This window comes from Canis aureus, chromosome 9 (genome assembly GCF_053574225.1).
Source record: "Canis aureus isolate CA01 chromosome 9, VMU_Caureus_v.1.0, whole genome shotgun sequence".
Lineage (NCBI taxonomy): Eukaryota > Metazoa > Chordata > Mammalia > Carnivora > Canidae > Canis > Canis aureus.
The window spans coordinates 64,715,939-64,732,772 of NC_135619.1; positions in this window are offsets into that span (position 1 = coordinate 64,715,939).

Consider the following 16,834-nt stretch of genomic DNA (forward strand, 5'->3'; position numbering starts at 1 on the left):
CACTTTCCTCTAAGGGCACCATAGCCGCATCCGATGGACACGCTTTGAATCTGACCACTGTCTCCTAATTTTCCTCTCCTCTGAACCCAGCTGCTCAGCAGCTCCCTTCTGTGCAGACCAGTTTCCTGCTATGGCCCCGGAGCCTCTTTTCTCCCTCCCTCTCCCTCAGGGCACATGCCATCAGTATCACCTACGTGCCACTGACTTTTATCTTCCGCAGGGACCTTTCCTCTAAGCTCCAGACCTACAGATGCCTATCTGACAGGTTACTCTAAGGTGTACTTACTCCAAGCCCGGCATGTCCAAAAACACCTTGCACTCTTTTGCCCCCTACCTGGCTCTCAGAGTTCCCCTACCTGCATTCAGCAAGGGCTTTTCCATTATGACCCAAGTCGCTAAGGTAGGCCTAATGACTAATCTCACTTCCTTTCCAGCTTCTTCTCACACACTTCCTGCTCACTCTCCATACCACACAGGCCATGCTTCCTCTTACCAGAGGACTTTGGCATGTTCTGTCTCCCTTGCCTAGAATGCTCTACTCTTCTACTCTTTATCCTGTTATGGATTGAACTGTGGCCCCCAGAAAGATATGCTCAAGTCTCAACCCCCAAAACCCCCAGAATGTGACCTTATTGAAGACAAGGTCTCTGCAGAAGTAATCAAGTGGAAATGAGGTCACGAGGGTGGGTCCTCATCCAACACCATATGTCATCTCTGAGGCAGAGATAGACACATACAGAGGGAAGGCACATAGGGAGGAGGCAGGGTCGACTAGTACATCTACAAGCCAAGGGACACCAAAGATGCTCAGCAAATACCAGAAGCGAGAAGAGGCAAGGAAGCATTGTCCCCTAGAGCCATCAGAGAGAGCGTGGCCCTCTTAACGTCTTGATCTTGGACTTCCAGTCTCCAGAACTGTGAGACAATAAATTTATGATGTTTTCAGCAACCCAAGCTTTGATGTGTTATTATGGAGATCCTGGGCAACCAAGATATCCTGTCATTCCCTTTGTCTCATTAACTCCCACTCAGCCAAACTCTCTCAGGGAGTGTGTCCTGGACCTCCTGGCTCAGTCGAATGCCCTGCTGTATACACACAGCACTCTGTTGCTCCTGCCCCCTTTGTAGCATTTACTGTAGTTATAATTTGATATTTATTTATGCAATTATTTGATCATGCCACTCTCTCAGTAGACTCTAAAGTCCCTCCCAGTAGGGACTGAGCCTTCTTCTGCTCACTGTGGTATGTCCCAGGCCTAGCCTAGTGCATGACACACATTGGAGCTCTACAGGTATTTGCTATATTGAGTAAATACAGCAAATGTGTTGAAAAAAATGAATGAAAGAGGTATGAGACCCATACTGGAGATGAGACTAGAGGCTAAGACCTTAAGGGAAGGCAAGCTAGGAGACAGTTTAATGTGACATACTTTCCACCAGGGGCCCCATATACCTCTTCTGTCAGCTGATGCTATTGTTGCACAAGAAGAAAGGTTTGAAATGCACACATCCCTGGGAGAGATCAGACATTAACCTAAATTTGCATTAGCATATTAATAACACATCCTTTCCAGAAAGCAAGCGGGAGGAGAGGGTGTGTTGTGAATATTAAATCAAGACTCTGAAAGTCAAAAGATGAAAGCTGTCACTTGGTGACCAGGAAGGAAAATAAATGCGGGAACCAGGGTGAATAGTATAAAAAAAATAACCTTTTTTATGTCCTAGTTTTGCTCAGGGTCGCCTTCCACTGGTCAGAAGCAATCTGCCACATCACAACTTACCTAGGGTCAACGAGACCCCTTCCCAGGGGGTCTACGGTGCTTCATGGGCCCTTGGCAGACACTGGCAGCCAGGGGATGGTTTCTTCTCCAACTAGATGGATGCTGGGGGACAATGGGAGACTGGGCAGCTGACACCCACCCAAAAGGGTTCTGGTCACAAGGTTTTTCTTCTGGAACTAAAATGGAAAAATCTTCACCGTTGATTATCATCCAAATGCTATAAGGTAGTGGCCCCCACACATGGCCAATTACCATAGGACAGTCATTTTGGGGGAGGGGAGGTCAAACTCCAGAACCCAATAATGACAGGAAATGATTCCCACATTCTATTTAAAAAGGACTTATTGAGGATCAGCAGGAACAGAAGAGAAACTTGAAATAGATAACTGCTTTTATAAAGTCCTTTCACAGCTACAGGAGCTCAATTTTTTTTTCCTCTACTGTCATCATGCCTTGAATGTCATTGAAAAGGGATTTTCCTCCACTGTCCCAAGTCAGGATATATTTCCAGAATAATGATTGAACACCCCCAAAATGCCTCCCATTTTGAAATTGTGAAGGTAAATTCCATAAAGTATTAGTCATACGTTTACTAAAATCTTAGACTTTCAGAGTTAGAAAGAATCGCTGAGAAAATCTGGCCCAATCTCTCTCCAGTGAAAAAATACATTCTACAAAATCTCCAACAATGACCCACCCCCCATTGATGCTTGAGTTTTCACAGAAGCGATGAGCTAGTTTACTTCTTCCCCCCTCCCACCCAGTTTACTTCTTTTCTAGCCAACTCCATTATTAAGCAATACTACTTAAGCTTTTCAAATATATCTTATGACATGAAACTCTATAAAACCAGTTGGCTCAATTTAAATTTTAAACTGGTATCTTATTCTTCCAAAAATAACGACCCAAAGAAAAACATTTTAATTGCTTTTTTAAGTGAAAGGCACAGAATTGGCAATCATTTTATTTTTTGATTTATGGCCACTGGAATATTCCTGCTGCAGGAGTGAAAGTAAACTAAACTTTGAAATTTAACAGATAGCCATACACTTATGTTTCAACATGTAAATGACACATTTGCATTCCTTCCCAAAACTAGGTTTCAGCCTTAGAATTATTTGAATTTCTACCTTTTTTTAAGTGAAACTTGAACCTTACAAAACACTTATTTATGAGCTATCTCTCCTACAGTGATTTATTTCTGTGAACAACTTTATTTCTATAAAACATATTGTTGGCATTTGGACAGTCGTTTGATTGTATAATATGACAGCATTATTTTAAGAGTAAAAGCAAATGTAGATGATTTAGAAATTCTGAAACATCAATTGAGCAACTGGAAGTAAAACCAAAAGCTTTCTCAAATATGTTTTAAGTAAACTATTAGAGTCAGGCTACAAAAGAATAAACCTTGAGCAGAGTTTTAAACTATTCCAAATGTTTGTTAAAAAAAAATCTTAAAATACATAACCAAAATAAACAAGAAAATGTGGATATCACAGACTTCATTCGGGCTAAATGTATAATAACACTTTGCATTGTCTCCTGAAAGTTGATAGGACTTAGTCAAACCAGGAGGAGAGAAAATTCTAAAGAAAGGGGAACTGATTATTAAATCACAAGATAATCAGAAAAAGTGTTGACCTTTCAGAAGGCAGTGGGAAGAAGGTAATCTTAGCCAACGTCTCTGGTTAAAAAGGGAGCCCTGAGAAGCTAAAATGGCTTGGATAGAACTCTGCTATAGTTCTCCATGATTGATACCAACTGGTGATGTTGGATTCAGATAGAAGGATCCATACCGTTGAAAATTAGTTGCACTAAGTAAGTACTTGTACTGTCAGCCTTGTCCAAGCACTGCCTTCTACTGTACTGTAATAATCGCGTTTCAACTTGAAAGGGATTAAAATCTCCATAAATATTGAAGCATATTGAAAATAAATTGAAAACCAGTGGGAAGTAGAACACAGTTTTAAAAAGCTTCAAGCAGCCAGCAACCTTAAACAGAAGAATTACTGGTTTTGCCCCCAGAGAACATTTCAGAATGCCCATGAAAAACAACCTCTAGGATATTTCAGTGTCTCAAATTTTATTACTGGGAAGGGAGGCTGAAGAATTTTATTTGGATCTGTTTTGGACAAAACAAAATGTTAACTAGAGACAAATTCCATCCTTTGCTTGGGATGCAGTCTTTTTCCTTGGTCCTTTGTTCGCAATATGTGAAAAGTTACGGTTTCGAAAGAGTTGAGAAATGTTTGCTACTGTCTAACTCCCCCATGTTTACTGTGAATAAAAGTTCTGTGTTGTGGATTTTTTAAATGACAGGAGATAAATGCTAAGGTGCATCAGCAGGGGATGGAAGGAGTAAATTCCACAAATGCTCATCCTAGCTGCAATGGAAAACCATCTATTCTCATCATCTCTCAGCTATTTTGTAAAAAGGAGAAAGGAAGACTGTCTTATATCACAATCGTGGATGATCACAGCTTTCACAAAATATGCACGGCAGGCAGCACTTGTGCACCATCATTTCAAAGAACATTCTTTTGTTCTGCACAATTTCAAAAGCAAAAGAACTACCGGTAGCCATTTAGAGAATGAAATGTTGCTAGGAAATAATTATTGGGATCAATAAACAATTAAAATTGGAGGCAGAGGCTTCTTAGATTTACTTCAGTTCTTTACTGGAGGGCTAAAACTAAGAATTATCAAAGAAAATAAACTTTAAAATACTGCATGAACTCCTTTGGAAATGAGCTACATACACATAAGCAGGTCTTCTCTTGACATGTGCAAGAATCATCTGCTGACACTAACAGACACACTACCCTGTATTTCGGTAGTACCATTTACAATCCATAAGATGGCAGGCCTAGATTTCACTGTGATATTTTCCTTTTCTTCTCCTCCCCTCCCCCCGCCCCCAGTTATATTCTTAAAAGTATAAATATACTCACTGCCTAGAAATAGATATTGTGTATTATCAGCAGCAGGTGGCTAGAAATAATATTAAGAGTACCTATCCGATTAAATTTGTAAACTACAAAACAGGCAAACCATACATGCTAATGCATGTTATTAGCCCATAATGCATCACAAAATATTATAGCCAAAAGGAAACTTAAAATCGCTTATTCTGGTACTGCCTTTCTCTGGATAAGGAAACTCAAGTCCCGATTTCAAGCACTTTGCCCAAGGTCATACAGCAAAGGCTGTAGCAGAGTGCAAACTAGAATCCTGGTTTCCTTCCTTCTACCCAGCACCACTGCTCTTGGCCACTGTACGTCTCCAACTCCTTACGGTGGCACCAAAGTCCACGATGACTCTGCATCAAGTCCCACTTCTGCACTTCTTCACAGAATTTCACCTGTCAGAGCGTCGCTCATGAGTTACCCCGAGCCTGGAATTCTGCAACTCTCCTCACAAATTTGTCCACATGTTTCTCAAACTGGGGTGTGGTGATGTCCCATGGTATTTGAAGCTGCAGGAAGAATAAGTCCTCCTAGATGACTGGGGGAGGGGTGCATAACATCTTTTTAATTAAAAGAAACAATAAAATGTGTCTGAATTTTAAACATGAAATACATAAAGTTTCGAAGAGGTGTGTAGCTTTGGGTAGACTCATTCAGGCTGTACACTCTCAGGAGACACCCTTGGTCCCCTATCCTGTTGGGATACTTTGGTAGAAAGCTCAGAACAGTCCCTGGTTAAAGGGTTCCTTTCCACCGAGCCCATCTTGTCTGCTGTGAAGTACATATGGTCATGTTACACTTGTGGCCTAGACAGATTGTCACACTGCCCCATCTAAACCCTGTGTACATGGTCCTAAGATAAATGTAGATTCTATGACAAGCATTACATTATAAACATTATGATATAAATCAAATATCAATTATTATACAGCTGTTGTACAGAATAACACAGATCACTGGTAAGCAGAATTCTATGGGCAAACCAAACACAGTACATGGAATTAATAAAAAATAAGCCAATATACTGCTTCCAAGGCTTTATACGGATTTTTTTCCATTAAGCATATATGCTATAGACAGAAGTACGGGGATCCAGCAGACACAAGAGCTGGAGGGCTTCCGATCAATTATCCAAACTGTCTTAGTCTGTTTCCTATTTTCTCGTTAATAGAGGATTGTGTCATATCGGGGTGGAAAACTATAGAATTCTAAATTGCTTTTTCTTATCCTTTGCTTTACCATTTCTTTGGGCATGATTTTTTAATGAATGTCACATAAGATAATTAGCACCTAAACCTTTTCCTGTCTGTCTTGACAGTGATTAATTCAGTTACTTAGGATATACTTACTTCCTTAAAAACACTCAGCATATTGATTGGTTAGACATCAGTAAACTAGTCAATGTGGTGAAGAACAAAGACAAACTCAAGAAGGATTCCACATTAAATGAGACTAGAGACATGACACCTGAATGCAATGCATGATCTGGGATTTTTCTTTTGCAGTAAAGAACAGTATTGGGACAACAAAATTTGACTATGGATAAGATGATAATAAACAATGGTATATGTCCTTTACCCGATTTTGATCATTGTACTATAGTTATGTGAGAGAATGATCTTATTTCTAAGTTATGCACCTAACTGTCTAGGGACAAAGGAGCATGACGTCTACCACAAGAGAGAGTGAGCACAAGAGAACATGTGCAAATTTGCCAATGTGGTAAATGTTAACAGTTGGGAAATACAGGGGAAGGGTACATGAGAATCCTTTGTACCACTGTTGTAACTTTTCTGTAACTCTGAAATTAGGCCAAAAAATAAAAAAAAAAAATTAAAAGACAGAAACCAGGAAGACAGTTTGTTTGAATGGCTGCATATAGAACTGCAATGGAAACCAGATGTACAAAGATTAATGGGAAGGGTAAAACTGTGCTGGGAAGGAACCCTCTTCACTCAGAATATTTCGTTGGAATTTGAGTTTATGCTACTAGACATGATATACTGTGTATTATACGAAAGCACGCTCCTAGTAAACATTGGTGTAAGGATTCTTATTTGAGAAGATAGATGTTGCTATAATGCCATTCTATTAGTGGTTTCTTTATGTTCTGCTTTGGTAAATCTTTAACTATAACCAGTGTTATAACTTAAAATCTCTTCACCAACAACTCACAGGAAGAGCTGCACTCCGCATCTATGTAAAAATATACCCCAGATGATGAGAGTGTTGAGACTGTGAAATTAAAAACACCTAAGACAAACAGAAAAGCTATTTAAAGCAAAAATTTTTTTAAATGACATTGCAAAAATAATTTTACATGAGGGAAGCCAAGGCAAAACAAGACACTAAAAAATGAACTCTAGTATCTGTTGCCTTCCCTGTGTGTATAGTAGACTGTGCTGACATCCCCAGGATTTCCCACATAGAAGTAACTTTGCTTACTATTTTCTGATGATACCCAAAGGGACTGTAATAAATGATCTTCCACATGATTGTTATTTTTTTTTAAGATTTTATTTATTTATTCATGAGAGACACATAGAGAGAGAGGCAGAGACACAGGCAGAGGGAGAAGCAGGCTCCTTGCAGGAGGCCCAATGTGGGACTCGATCCCGGGACTCCAGGATGACACCCTGGGCAGAAGGCAGGCACCAAACCGCTGAGCCACCCCGGATCCCCCCATATGACTGTTATTAAACATATTTATTTTTCAATTGCTTCCTAAATGTGTAATCCTTTTTTTTTTAAGGAATCTTTAACATATTACAACTTTAAGATTTATTTGAGAGAGCAAGAGAGCACAAGCAGAGGGAGGGGCAAAGGGAGAAGGAGAAACAGACTCCCCGCTGAGCAAGGAGCCCAACTCTAGGCTTGACCTGGGATCATGACCCAAGCCAAAGGCAGACACTCAACTGACTGAGCCACCCAGGCGCCCCACATGTTATGATTTTTTTTTAATAAAAGATTTATTCATTTTAGAGAGAGAGAGAGCACACACACTAGAGAGGGAAGGGGCAGGGGAAGAGGGGGAGAGAGAGGGAGAGAAACAGTCTCCCCACTGAGCTCAAAGCCCAGGCAGGGCTCAATCCCAGGACCCCAAGATTATGTCCTGAGCTAAAATCAAAAGCCAAACACTCAACTGAGTCACTCAGGCGCCCCTTAAAGACTTTATTTTCATTTTTCTAAAGATTTTATTTATGTATTTATTCATGAGAGACACCAAGATAGAGGCAGAGACACAAGCAGAGGGAGAAGCAGGCTCCCTGGGGGGAGCCCGATGTGGGACTCAATCCTAGGACCCCAGATCATGACCTGAGCCAGAGGCAGATGTTCAACCACTGAGCCATCCAGGTGTCCCCTATTTTTAATTTTTTTAAAAAAAGATTTTATTAAAAAAAAAAAGATTTTATTTATTTGAGAGAAAGAGAGCAAGCAATGGGGGGCGGGGTGGTAAGCAGAGAGAGACCGAGAGAGAGGAGAAGCAGACTCCCCACTGACCAGGGAGCCCAATGTGGGGTTTGATCCCAGAACCCTGGTATTACAACGTGAGCCACAGGCAAATACTTAACCACCTGAGCCACCGAGGTGCCCCTTAAAAAATTTTGTTTGTAAGTAATCTCTATCCCCAACTTGGAGCTCAAACTTATAACCCAAGATCAAGAGTCACATGGCTCTACTGACTCAGCCAGAAGGGCCTGGGTAAAAAATTCTTTATGCTGTATTCAGATCATTTTGCCACTTAAAATAGACTTCACTGGGGCGCTTGGCTGGCTCTGTTGGAAGAGCATATGACTTGATCTCAGAGTCATGAGTTCAAGCCCCACATTTGGTGTAGAGAGTAAATAAACTTCAGTCAGTCAATCAATCAGACTTCATTCTGTGACAAGGGCACTGTCATACTGGATTCCTAAAAGCCATTTAGAATCTCATCCTTGGGATCCCTGGGTGGCGCAGCGGTTTGGCGCCTGCCTTCCGCCCAGGGCGCGATCCCGGAGACCCGGGATCGAATCCCACGTCGGGGTCCCGGTGCATGGAGCCTGCTTCTCCCTCTGCCTGTGTCTCTGCCTCTCTCTCAATCTCTCTGTGACTATCATAAATAAAAAAAAAAAAAAAAAAAAAAAATTTAGAATCTCATCCTTTTTGGAAATCTCCACAGCCTTGTCATACTGAAATAACAATTACTGCAACAAGTTTCCAGGTGGAGGTAAAGAGTTGTAGATGTTTGTAAATTTTGTTCAGTGTCCAATTGTTCCATCATTAATTATTCACAGAGAAGAAATTCTCAAATGGCAGCTTTTGTTCCCTCTCTGCACCTTTTAAACATACAAGTTTTACACAAATTTATAGATTATGATAGGTTTCCTCTTTATGAGTCTTTCTTAATAAAATCCAGCAAATACCAACATTAATGAGGAAGAGTAGCATGAGGGAATTAATACAATTAATTATTGGGAAACTGTCCTGAGAATAATAACTCATGCTGTCACTACTCATTCCCTTCAGCTAAAATAAATATTTTTTTCAAGACAATAAGTGAACATTGATTGAAAACATAAGTTTTACTAAATCTTATGGGAAAATGTTCTACAAAAAATCTAATTTTTGTACCTTATTTCTTAGTTGAATCATATACATTTCAGTTGGCACAAAATTTAAAACAGACTAGAACTTCAAGGCTTTAAAGACTAGGTCTACCAATATGGCATTTTATAATTTGAAAAATGTTTTTATCAGTGACGAATTAGAACTCTTAAAGAATAATGGTGCTATGATGTTTCATCTTCCAAATTCTAGGAGTAGAAAGACGGCCATTTTTGCTTTAGGCAGTGTTAGGATTAAAACAAACAGTTCAAGTATTGGAATAGCTCCATTGGTGCTAGATCATTGAGCAAATGCATATGAATGCTTACATATATAGTTACCTATAAAGATCTTAGGTGATTGATCATACAGTGGTAAACCCTAAACACATCACACTGAAGAAGATTTTGGGATTTTTGTTTTTATTTTATTTTATTTTTAAATTTTTTTTTAATTTTTATTTATGATAGTCACACACACACACAGAGAGAGGCAGAGACACAGGCAGAGGGAGAAGCAGGCCCCATGCACCGGGAGCCCGACGTGGGATTCGATCCCCGGTCTCCAGGATCGTGCCCTGGGCCAAAGGCAGGCGCCAAACCGCTGCACCACCCAGGGATCCCAATTTTGGGATTTTTAAAAATGTTTTTTGTTTTGGTCTTGAGTCAGAAAGTCTACACTCTATGGCAGACGTCTCAGACTTATTTTATATACATATGCTTTTCTGAGAGGTTTTTTTTTTTTTTTTTCTGAGAGGTTTCTATGGCCTTTATTAGATTCTAAAAGGTGTTGGTAAAAAATAAATTTAAAAAATAAATAAATAAAAAATAAAAGGTGTTGGTGACCCAAATATTATGAACCCTGACTCCAGGAAACAGTAATCGGCACTCACATTCAAAGGTACCTGACATCTAGAATGAAATCAATAAACATGGTTGAATGAATCGTAAATGAATAACCTTTTTCCAGAGTATCACTGAACTTTTTAATGCAATCATCAAGTGTTGGGTAGAAAAGAAAAATTTTTTAAAAAATGAGAAAAATGACAAATCAAGACTGAGTGATGAGATACTTGGGTGGCTCAGTGGCTGAGCATATGCCTTTGGCTCAGGTCATGATCCTGGATTCCCAGGCTCAAGTCCCACATCGGGATCCCTACAGGGAGCCTGTTTCTCCCTCTGCCTGTCTCTGATTCTATCTGTCTCATGAATAAATAAAATCTTTAAGAAAAAGAAAAGACTGAGTGACTACTATATGCAGGACAATGGAACAGATAGTGGGAGGTCTTTTTTAAAAAAAGGGTAATTTATTTTTAAGGAACCCATGATATATCTAATTAGAATAAAACAAAATGCAGTAAGACTATTAGAGCAAAGGGGAAAACGTAGTCAAGGTATTATAAAATGTATACTAGAACTTCTGAAGGTGAGCCTTTCCCAGGTTTGAAGGATTTTTGACACATACAAGGTTTAATTTTTCCATCTACTATCAGAAAAAGATGGAAAGTTTAAATGGTAGGGAGAGGGGGAATAAAGAGATCAGGACAAATGAAACTTCCCCCTTCCCTGTTCCTCTTTTTATAATCTTCAGTGAATGAGAAGACAGTACCAAGGGTAATCAATTAATCTAGTGGTTCCTGAAGGGCACAGCACTAGCTTTCTCCTTACTGCTTTTTTCTTAGGGAGACAAAGTGAAGGTCGCAGACTTGACCAAGAGCATAGGAAAACCATTCCTCCAGTGCCCTGAAACCATTAAACATCTTTAAACAGATGCTAGCCCAAGAAATCTTTCACCCAAGGCAAATACTTTGAAAAGTTCTAGTTCACATTCAAGAGACTCCCCAATAGGCCTATTTGGTAGCCTAACTCGGTATACCTTCAAGACAGTGCTGTTACTCCTTTCTTCTGCGAAGTTCTGAGGAGTCTAAGTAGAAAGCCAAGGACAACTAGCCTCTAAACTCTTTCTCCATTTTGGTATTATGAGTTTTTATAAATTGAGGCAAAACTGTAGCAATTGTATTTTGCTTACTGGGGTCTTATTTCTTTACTACACAAAGAGATCATTATTTAAGAAGGTAGTCCAGGAATTTAGCCCAACCATGGTGATATTTGTTGCATTTTCATTTTTCACCTCAAATACAAAGTACAAAAACACTACTACTTAAAAAAGAGCATCATCATTTCTTGGATCTCCTCTAATTCCACTGCTAGTATTTTCAGATTATAGCTAACTAGTGGACCAGTAACTACTGCAGACAGTAATGGTTCAACTTCCAGCTCTGTCACCATGGGTGAACCTGGACAAGTTATTTATTCTTTCCAAGCTTAGATTTCCTTATTTGTGAAAAGGAGTGAATAATTTTGTGAGTAATACACAAGATACTGCAAATAAAGATATTGCATAGCATTTTTTTAAAAAGATTTTATTTATTTATTTATGAGAGACAGAGAGAGAGAGAGAGAGAGAGAGAGAGAGAGAGAGAGAGGGAGGCAGAGACCACCCAGAGAAGCAGGCTCCACACAGGAAGCCTGATGGGGGACTCAATCCCAGGACTCCAGGATCACGCCCTGGGCTGAAGGGAAGCACTCAACCGCTGAGCCACCCAGGCATCCCTGCATAGCATTTTGTAAGTGCTCAATAAATATTTGCCATTAATCTCATTGTTACTGCCTTCATCAGTCTCCCTGTCTACACTCTCTATAAAATTCACCTCCCACTCTGGCGCTACATAATTATTCTTGAATCACCGTTGATTTTGTCAGTCTCTTGTCAAAACTCTTCAATGGATTCTATGCATACAGGGTAGTCTTATCTTCTTGCCTGGAGCGTATTGCCATTCTCTGTCTACCCTAAACCAACCTGACACCAGGCTGCTCTCTCATGAGGCCCCTTAATAACAGATTAAATTTTCTCTTTCCCAACACATGCTGCTCTTTTCAGCCTCCTTCCTTTGTTCCTGGCATTCTCTCTGCATGGAATGCCTTCCCTATGTACATCCATATAGGTCATGATTCTCCAAGCTAGTTTGGAGGCCATCTTCCTCCACAAAATCTTTTCTGATCCCTCGAGTAAAATGAGTTTTCGGGAATTCCTGGGTGGCTCAGCGGTTTTTGTGCCTGCCTTTGGCCCAGGGCGTGATCCTGGAGTCCTGGGATCGAGTCCCACGTCCGGCTCCCGGCATGGAGCCTGCTTCTTCCTCTGCCTGTGTCTCTGCCTCTTTCTCTCTCTCTCTCTCTGTGTCTATCATAAATAAATAAAAATAAATCTTTAAAAAAAAAAAAAATAAAATAAAATGAGTTTTCCCTTTGTACTTCTGAAATACTTGGTTGTTTTCTTCTACCTTGAAAAAGCATTTCTTAGGTTTATATTCTCTCCCAGCCTGGGGATTCCTGGGTGGCGCAGCAGTTTAGCGCCTGCTTTTGGCCCAGGGTGCGATCCTGGAGACCCAGGATCGAATCCCACGTCGGGCTCCCGGTGCACGGAGCCTGCCTCTCCCTCTGCCTCTCTCTCTCTCTTTCTGTGTGACTATCATAAATTAAAAAAAAAAAAAAAAGTTTATCTCCCAGCCTGAAGTGTAAGTCCTTTAAAAACCAATGAACAGGGATCCCTGGGTGGCGCAGCGGTTTAGCGCCTGCCTTTGGCCCAGGGCGCGATCCTGGAGACCCGGGATCGAATCCCACGTCGGGCTCCCGGTGCATGGAGCCTGCTTCTCCCTCTGCCTGTGTCTCTGCCTCTCTCTCTCTCACTGTGTGCCTATCATAAATAAAAAATAAAAAAAAAATTAAAAAAAAACCAATGAACAAATAAACTGTTGAGACTACATCAAAAAATAAAGCTTCTGCACAACAAAAGAAACAATCCACGCACACACACAAAAAAACCTACTGAATAAGAGAAGGCATTTGCAAATGACATATCTGATACAGGGTTAGTATACAAATCATATAAAGAATTTATACAACTCAACACCAAAAAAACAAATAATCCAACTTAAAAAATAGTCAGAAGACATGAAGAGACATTTCTCCAAAGAAGACATACAGATGGCCAGCAGACACGCATCATAAGGGAAATGCAAATCAAAACCACAATGAGGTATCACCTCACATCTATCAGAATGGCTAAAATCAAAAACATAAGAAACAAGAGTTGGTGAACATGAAGAGAAAAAAGGGATACCCATACACTGCTGGTGGGAGTTCAAATTGTTGCAGCAGTATGGAGGATGCTATGGAGGTTCCTCAAAAAAATTAAAAATAGAACTACCCCTATGATCCAGTGATCGCACTACTGGGTATTTGCCCAAAGAATATAAAAGCACTAATTCAAAAGGACAAATGCACCCCTTATTTATTACAGCATTGTTTACAATAGCCAAATTATGTAAGCAGCCCCCAAGTATCCAATGACTGATGAATGAAGATGTGGTATATATATTCAACAGAATATTACTCAGCCATAAAAAAGGAGTAAAATCTTGCCATTTGCAATGACATAGACGGATCTAGAGAGTTTAATGCTATGTGAAATAAGCCAGTCAGAGAAAGACAAATACTGTATGATTTCACTCATATGTGGAATTTAAGAAAACAAATGACAAAGGAGGAAAATAAAAAAAGAAACCACAAAAACTGACACTCAACTATGGAGAACAAACAGATGGTTACCAAATGGGAGGGGGGGCAGGAGGAGCAGTGAAATAGATGAAAGGAATACACTTATCCTGAGAAGCATGGAGTACTATGTGGAATTGTTGAATCACTGTACTATACACCTGAAGCTAAGATAACGCCGTATGTTAACTACATTGGAATTTTAAAAAGAAGAAATACAATTCTCTAAGAAAGACGTCTTTATACAGGCAAGTTTCAGAAAGAAATAGTTAATGCCACACAGAGTAGACTACTGGAGGACGGCCTAGGAGGATGCCAAGGTACTCCATGAAGATCAGTTTTAGAAGCATGAGAGGGAGAAATAAAAGGAAAAAGCAGCAGTGAAATTGGTCATTTGGGGTGGTTTTAGGACCACTCCACCAGGTCCCCTAAAATGCAACCAAAATTAACATTTAAATAAATCTGTTCTGCAAATGAAAATAAAAATAAAACCAAGATACAAATCGGTTTCATTTCATATCCCTTTATGCCTCTAGTGAATGTTGCCACATTCACAACAGGTACTTGATAAATATTTATGGAATGAGTAATCAAATACTCAGTAAAAGTATAATGTATAGTAACAGAAGAGGATGAAATAAAGTGCTAAGGGAGCTCTGGGGAGAAAGAGGTTATTTTCACTGGCTGCATTTGAAGTAAGCCTTCAAAAACTTTGTGAGGTAGAGGTGATAGAAATCAGAATTCTAGCCCAAGAGAACCATGTGAATAAAGGAGGGAGGGGGGAAGCACAAATATTGAATAACCATTCATATGGCTCAAACCTAGGAGATGCAAAGGGTAGTATACAGCTAGAAGGACTGAAAAGACCAGGTTATAAAGAGCCCTGAAGAACTCCTAAGTTTATGGATTTAATCCTCGAGGCCCTAGGAAGCCAAAGCCAGTTTGAGGAGGGAAATCACATAATCAGATGTGTACTTTAAGAAAACGACTCCATCAGCTGGGCAGAAGATGGAACGAAGGGTAGGAGACCAACAAAAACCTCTGCAAAGAGGGAGGGAAACAGCAACAGTGCCTTGAACTATGGTGGTGGCGGTGGGAATGTCAAGGTGAAAGAATATAAAAGGGGAAAGAGTGGAAAGAGAACTGCAATGGGGCAATGCAGGAGCAGGGGCTCTCAACCTGGACCTCATGGAGGCAATTCACAGGGAACAGGAACTTGGACGGAAAGGTAGAACATCTTTACTTGCACTAACCTCAAAGTGAAACGTAGCATGCCTTCAATTATGAATATGGGCAGCAAACCATGGCAGCAAATAGGCTTCACTGGACTGGCAAAGGGATCCATGGCATAAAAAAAGAAGTTAAGCACTCTTAAGTCACTCAAAGCTCAATAAAGGCTTTACCAGAGATAAATATTTGAATTAAATAAAAACAGTGAGGCAGCCCTGGTGGCTTAGTGGTTTAGAGGTTTAGCACCGCCTTCAGCCTGGAGCGTGATCCTGGAGTCCGGGGATCGAGTCCCACCTCAGGCTCCCTGCATGTAGCCTGCTTCTCCCTCTGTCTGTCTCTGCCTCTGTCTCCTTCTGTGTCTCTCATGAATAAATAAATAAAATCTTAAAAATAAATAAATAGGGATCCCTGGGTGGCGCAGCGGTTGGGCGCCTGCCTTTGGCCCAGGGCGCGATCCTGGAGACCCGGGATTGAATCCCACGTCGGGCTCCCGGTGCATGGAGCCTGCTTCTCCCTCTGCCTCTCTCTCTTTCTCTCTCTGTGCCTATCATAAATAAATTTTTAAAAATTTAAAAAAAATAAATAAATAAATAAACAGTAACAACAAAAACATGTGTGGGGACTGAGAGAGGGAAGAATGAGGGTGGATCAAAGTATCAATGTGACTTTGGATGAGTTTCAGGTGTCAGCCCATGCTTATCTCATTTCTTGTGACCAGTGGCCTTCAGCTGCAGGGAAACCTAATCGCCTCTCTATGGTAGGAACCTTCATTTCCCATTCCGTTCATCCTCCCATCTTGCAACACTGAACAGTCCAGGGGTGACCAAATGTTTGCCTGGGACAAGAGGGGCTCTCCAGAACATGGGCCTTTGATGCTAACCCCAAGGAAAGTCCTAGGCAAACGGATGAGCCAGTCACCCCAAGGGCCCTCAAATCTGGCAGCGTATGCTAATAAGGCTATATTAATACTATGCCTTCAATTAAGGGAAAAAAAATTATGCCATTTAAAATTTTGGATCTGAGTTTCTCCATCTGTTCTTCCTACCAAGTAGAAAAATCTTGAAGGAAAATCTTTCTCTCCTAAGGTCAGACAGTTACGGGCCTTCAATATACGTTTTGGTAACTGAATACCATTCTGCCCATGGTTCTACAAGGTACACAGTGCTGGCACATCCCTGTCTCTGGCAAAACTCACAAGGACTCTGGGAGATAGACCGGATTCTCTTCATGCTACAGAAGAAACCACAGTTCTGGAGGATTTCGTCCTCTGCCACCCTTCACAACAGCAAGCAGAGTGGCTGCTCCTGGCACTGCGGCTGCCAAAGAACATTGAATTACTGAGTGTCGCACAGAGGCACACACACGGGGAGTGGTTGCTATATTGGAGGCTATGCAAAGCTGCAATTTTCTTTCTCTTGCAAGGTCCGTGAACTCAGTGCTGGGGCATTCTCCTGATACACAGTCCAGGGTAGTGTTAGTTGCAGGCAGAAGGCAGGCACCCTACGGTAAAGTGGTGGTTCACCTATGGAAAAAGGCATAAAAGGCAATCATCAACTGCTCCAGATTGGCGAGGAGGAGTCAAGAGGGGCAACAACTTGCAAATCAAACTGTAACGGCCAACAACGGTACCGAAGACCATCCTGCATAGAATATGCGG